The 6,555-nt window shown below is 35.9% G+C and overlaps 1 long non-coding RNA gene across 1 annotated transcript in view; it reads right to left on the bottom strand.

Moving 5' to 3' along the window:
- Positions 1-1,329: 1,329 nt before the first annotated feature.
- The window catches only part of LOC138133922 (uncharacterized), a 53,614-nt gene continuing 48,388 nt past the window's right edge, over positions 1,330-6,555 (bottom strand). The window contains exons 2-3 of the long non-coding RNA XR_011160568.1: positions 1,848-1,933; positions 1,330-1,783 (exon numbers count right to left, since the gene is read on the bottom strand). This is a non-coding gene — a long non-coding RNA (uncharacterized lncRNA). The remainder of the gene's footprint in view (positions 1,784-1,847; positions 1,934-6,555) is intronic.

The raw sequence follows: 6,555 nt of genomic DNA, 5'->3' as shown, positions 1-6,555 counted from the left end.
GTATGCAAAAGAGAAGCATCGTAGAAAAAGCGGTCAGTGTGGCATTTGCGCTTATCACAACGTCAAGATAACAGTAAAAATATTTCTAGATTACCTACGTTGTTCTAGTTGGGAATAAATTTCGTTTGCACCTACCTTGTTATAGTTATTTGAATTGCATAACGCCTAAATTAAACAAACAAAGTTGCTTTATTATACATAAGGATCGTTATGCGGAACTAACTAGAAATTACACAGGTTACTTCTTATTCATCTCGTCTGATTAAATAATGATTGAAGAATCAACATGTGAAGTAATCGAGCTAGATATTAAACAAATTACCACGCATTGATCTTGCCATAGGGTGGGAAGTAAATGACTGAGCACGACTGATTTTGATTAAACTATTGAAAGGAACACGCAATCAAATTATCTCCGAAATCTTCAGCAATGATTAAATTCGAACAAAAAATGTGTTCGTTAGTCTCGAACGGAAAGGCGGCGTGTGTGAAATATGTCAGACATGGTACCTAATCGGTCGTGTGCATATTGCACCTCGTTTGTGCAACGCTTGAAAGAATTTAAAAATTTTGTGAACAAGCCGGGAGTGCGATAATGAAGTGGCAGTTATCCCGAGTAGGCCGCAACAATGGCATTAGATATGTACACAAAATGGGCGGATTCCTGCTTAAATTAATTACTAACATAATGCATATTATAATGAGGGGTTTGTTCACACTTGTTGGTCCTTGGGTTATCTATGCATTGATGCCGGTCGGGTAAAAAATCCAGGTCGTCGCCAGGATTTACTTTTCATACATATTCACAATGGCTCCAGAACAATATAATAAATAAGTATTATCCTTATAAAGTCCGGGCATTTAATAAACAAACGGACTTAAATGAAAGTTTCTTTTGTATATGGCAAGATGGGAATGAGTCATGCGCCAAATTGAGTAGCAATAAGTTTTGGTAAAGTGTCGACATTTGACCCCGCAATTAGTATCGTTTTCGAGTATGAAACAACGAAGCTCGGCGCAGGCTTCGTGGGTGTGTTCCTGACCTCCGTGACGTATTTGGGACGGCGAAGATCCCGAGTTGCGCCATCTCCACGCTTTTCAATCAATCAATCCGGACAATGCGAATCTGGCTCCGGTATCCGTGAAGCAACTTACTGTTTTAGTGGTTATAAAACGTCATTTCATCGCTTTCTATCGTGGCGCCAGTGCGTTTTATTGCGTAAGGACACGAATCGACGGAAAAAAACAACGACAAAGTGTTGGAATGGACCGATAGTCGTAAATTATCCCATCGATAAATCTACTCACCGGATTTGTCTATGGCCATTATTTATCTAGCTGTCGTTTGGTGTCGCCTTCTTCCACGGTAAATCGTAGAGGAAAGGTCGAGTGGCATGCAAATTTCACATAATAATCGTGGCGGGATAAATATGACGTACAGTGGGACGTCGAGGAGACCATTGTCACTCTAACCTTTGACACGGGACTGCCAGCGGGACGCATTAGACTTAAACGCTGTCATTGGCGGTGTTCCCGAATAAATCACGACCGGAGGAATTCTAAAGCTTGACAGGCTACCGACGTTGGGATCCAATTATGGGAGCACAATTAACGTCCGTCAAAAAATAACGCCGAAAATAACATTTGATTCAATTTCGAATCGGCATAGACCAGCTTTCGGTCATGGTTTTTTGTCGGTATTCTTCGAAACGAGAATGGCTACTTAAATCATTTTTCCCGCGAGCAGCCAGACGACGTCACGCGTGACTTCCTGACTAACTATCTGTAACAAAACGTCGACTGGTTGTTTACACGCCGAATCATCTTTTTGCATAGCTATAACTCACGTTCTCCTCGCACCCGTGCAGGCTGCACAACTTCAGGAAGGACTTGCCAACGACCGCCGTACAATTTTCCATCCAAATCTGAAAACCTATAATTGATAAGCAGAAATTAGAAATTTTAATATACTCCCAGATGACGATAAAAAGCAATTTACAAAACTGGTAAAAATTATGTGATGCGTATGCCAGTCGCAATTCAAAATTAACAAGGTCAACTGCAATATTTTTATTACTTTATTGATAGTTAATGTTTCATGCTTTTAGATCCATTTGGCTTCATTTTAAAAATGTCTGCTTTGAATTTTACACTGATTTCTTCTTGACGATAATTTGGACAGAAGTAATAGATGTTACGTTCAAATTTACAGATTCGATTGAAATTGTTTTTCCAGTATCGTATTCCATTGAATTTCACACTGCTGGATTCCTCTCTTCAAGACGCTTCTTTTGATATATAACAGTCACACCTTATCTCCCTATGTGATTTGTTTTACAGTTTTACACTAGGGAGGTTGTCAGTCATCCTGAGTGAATCTTTAATATCTTTGTATGTTGCAAAATATTTCTTGATAATTCATGAATCAAAGAATAATCCAATTTTTTCTTTCTTTTACAGTTTCAATTTCACTTTCCAGAACGCTTGCATCTAGGTCTGGGCTGTAAGTTGGACGAGTTAATCTGTTGAAGCTACCTCTGTGAATCTGGAAAGACTGACGGAACCATGGCTGCTTCATGCTTTGAAATCACTCTCGAAGTTGTTTTCCTTGGATAGGATCCCTTGACTTGCGTATTGCAAAAGCTTAATAATAATTACGAGTACATACTTTAGCATAAAATTTTTCATCGCGATTTTCACTCATTTTTGTTTTTATTTTTTAAATTATAGGAGTAGTCGATATCAAAATGAACAATGTAAGGAAGACATCATCAGTTTGTCAATTTCAGTTTATCAATTTTAGTTGATCAGGTCGGACACACAATACACACAATATGAGAAAGAATCATGAAGATAAAGGAGCTCAAAAACAATCTTCTGTGTTCTAAAGAGCTTTAGTTTCGATGATTGTCTTCTCTCTCAAAAATAATGAAAGAAGGCTAGAGAGAAGATTAATTTGCACGACAGTGTCTACCAAAACTGCAGTTTTGAGGATTGGTTCAAAGTAAATCAAAGCTTAGCCTTTTTGGAAGCAATGGTAAAAAGTGCATTCGTCATCCATTTTGTCTAAAGTTTGCTGCGGAAAACCAAACTTGTTCAGAGAGAGATCAAATCATAAACTCGATGGCACACAAAAAGCTTCTTGAAAATAGAACCAGCCACGGATAAGACATACCTATAGAGAGATAGTACGGGGCAGTGATCTGGGGATAGAAAGAATAAGAAGAGGTAGAGAAAGTACAAGAAAAATATTTGAGTGAGAACAAAATGGACGGAAGGAATACTAACGGAATGCTGGAAAGAATGAAAAAAAACACGGAGAAGAAGGAGAGAGAGAAACGGGTATGCCAGTGAAGAAGTGGAAAGATTACGAGCAAAAGGAAGATGGGTGAATGTAGAGCTAAGTGAAAGGGACAAAGACCAGACAAGCAAGAAAGAAGGGAAAGAATCAAAGAATCCAGAAACAACAGCAAGTATGACAGAGTGCAAAAAGAAAGAATAATGATGGCGAGATTTAGATGTGGGAATGAGGAGAGAGAAAACAGGCATTGGATGGAAGGAGAGGAAAGAAGGTCCAGAATGTGCTATAAGGAGAGAGAGACAATTGAGCCCATGTGGAATGGATATAGTGAAATGAGAGAGAGGGAAAGAAAGGAACGGGGAGAAATACTAAATGAAGACGGAAGGGAGAGAGGATGGATGAAAGAGAAAAGGAGGTACAGAATGGAAAAAGAAAGAGGTGGGGAGTAGAAAGAAAAATGTTATTTTTTGGAATTGTGATTTTTATGTTTTTTTATTATCATCAGGAATTCGAAAGCTCGGAGGGCAAATAAAGCATTTACAAAAACCTTCTTGAACAAGTAAAGCTTCCGTCCAACAAAATTACCCCTCGAGACATTTATCACGTCTTGTAAAGACATGTCCTTAAACCAAAAACGTCGAAGTTCTGCAACTGACATCTCAACCGTCAGATCTTAACCCAATTGAACACTTATTGAATATTGTTGATCAGATCAGGAAATACCTAACTTAACTATTAAGAAAACTTCAGACAAATTTTTAACAATTACACTAAAAAAATAACATTTTTAAAAATTGTATTTTTCATTTGCTCATAAGAAAGCGTCTGATAATTATTATTATTATTAAAAATGTACTTTGCTAAATACCTTCTTTATTACTGTCCTCATTCATTAAATTTACTTCATAATAGAAAAATAGAGATGACTGTTTCCGAGTAATAAATAAATAATTAAAAATAACAGATACGTCAAGAAACAATTTGAGAGCTGTTCACAGTGAAGAAGAAAAGTATCTTAATCAAAGAGTTGGTGCTTTAAATGTTAACCGTTAATCAAAAAACTCCCAATTTAGTTCATTAACCATAGTCCATCATTAATTAAGAGTAAATATTTAGGTTAGTTATTTCGGTCATCCCCGCTTGTGCGAATAGTGAATTCAATTGTAAAATCCCACTGATGATGGTATTAAAGGATTCTGGCAAGGTCGAGAAGATCTTCTCGTCTGACATAAAGCCCGATTGTTTTATAAACAATGTCTATTCATCAGTTGAAGAGTTTGAAATAATTTATTTTATTTCTCAACAGTCATCATCACATCATCGGTCCTCGTCGTCAAATATCATTACGACCATTTCTAATTACTTTATAATTAGACTTATAGAAAACGTAATGAAGAAGTGATAAGTATTTACAAGTGTTGTAGGTACGAGCAACGTGTGATGTTTTGTAATAAAATTTCACTCCATATATGAGTAACGCGGCTTCACCGAAATACATGCTTAATTTATTAAATACACCGTGTCAAGGACTGCTAAAGAATTACATATTAATAATATTAAATTTAACGGGCGGTAATGCGTTGGAAAGTTTTCAGGAAAGGATCGCACAATCTGTTGCAAAAAATCGAAAACTAGCTAGTTAATAGCCGATGGCGAGATGGTCAATAACTCATGAAAAACAAACAGGGGCGACATTAAAACCATCTACATAACTCTGCAAGTCGTTAACTGGAACATCGGATCAATTTATTTAAATAATACTTTTCCATGGGAAGGTACTTAGCGAAGCGCTCCTGACAAGACTTATTAAATGTTGCTGCAGTTTTAATACTCACCAGGACAACTTACGGGCTAATTTCATCATAATAAGGCGAATTAATCGTCTGCCAATTAAATGAGTTTTCAGCGAAGATGGCGCTTCAGTGTTTCAGCTGGCGTTCGCATATTTATTGCATCCTGAACATCTCTGTTATTAAACAGAAATTGTCTATTATCGAACATAATCTTATTATACGAGGGTCTTGTAAATGCGAGAGAAATATTATATTTTATATAGGCGAGAGATCAAATTAAGAATGAAACAAAAATTAAATTACAAGGAGAGCCTCAAGGCGAAATTCCATCCGTCGGCTGCGATTTGATGGATTTTTTTTTTGAAAGCAATCAATAAAATTATTAGTTTAATCGTCACCTCCAGCAGTACATATGTACCACAGACACTTTAGAAAACCTACTGATTCCCGAGATGGCTAAAAATACGTTGTCAGATTTATTCGATTTTCTATCTAGTCGAATAATCGAATCGCGGCTCTATAATAATAGCAAATCTTCTCCTATTTTTAAGCGGAAAAAAATTAACTGCGCACCTTAGAGCACAGCAGATTTGGAAAATACACAACAGGGTCAATCGCCTCAAAACCAGATAAGGTCGTAATAACACTTTCAAATTTTTTCGCAAATTGGTTTGTTAGCTAGCTTCATAAATAATTTTTCATGATTTATGGGAGAGATTTTTGTTTATTGAATGGGCACTGATAATAATAGCCTGAAAACTGAAGCGTCTTGAACAACCTGTTCATTAGATGAAGATGTTCGGTTCGATACTGTTACGTTTGTTTTCAAGAAATAAATAATTACAAGCTTGGTTGGAACAAAATGATTTTGGTTTTAATTTTTAAAACTGTACATTTTTCTAGAGTGATCAGCTTTATTTAATATTTACGTTGACTAATTCTTCAGTGTAAAATAAATTATTCTTCAATAATCCTAGTTGTACAAGGACTAACTTGCGTTCACTCAAATCCGCTCAAAACACGTAAATAAAAAACCTAACAAATGTGAAATAAATCAGGAATAATAACACCAGGTCAATGTTAAAAATCTAATTTTTTAGAAGATAATCTCATATGCAATAGATATCACAGTTTATGTTAAAATTTACCAATAAATATACTAGTAAAGAAATTAAGAGATTTATTTCATTAAGTTGAAGCAGGATAAAAATTAGAAAATCGTAAAGTAAAGGATTACTAAACGGAGTCTTTGGAATATGAGAAATAATTTTGAAGAAATCACCATTTTATCTATACAGGTCGTCCCAGAACTGCCTCCCCAGAGAAAAAAAGGAATATTTGGGTAAATGTGATAATCTGAATTTTAAAGAACAAAGTCCTACCTCAAGCAATAATTAATAACCAACCAGAGTTGAACACCATGAAGGTAGGATGACCGCTATTTTACGTTGCAGGAATATT

Source organism: Tenebrio molitor, chromosome 6 (genome assembly GCF_963966145.1).
Source record: "Tenebrio molitor chromosome 6, icTenMoli1.1, whole genome shotgun sequence".
Classification (NCBI taxonomy): Eukaryota; Metazoa; Arthropoda; class Insecta; order Coleoptera; family Tenebrionidae; genus Tenebrio; species Tenebrio molitor.
This window is presented reverse-complemented; position numbering and strand designations above follow the sequence as displayed.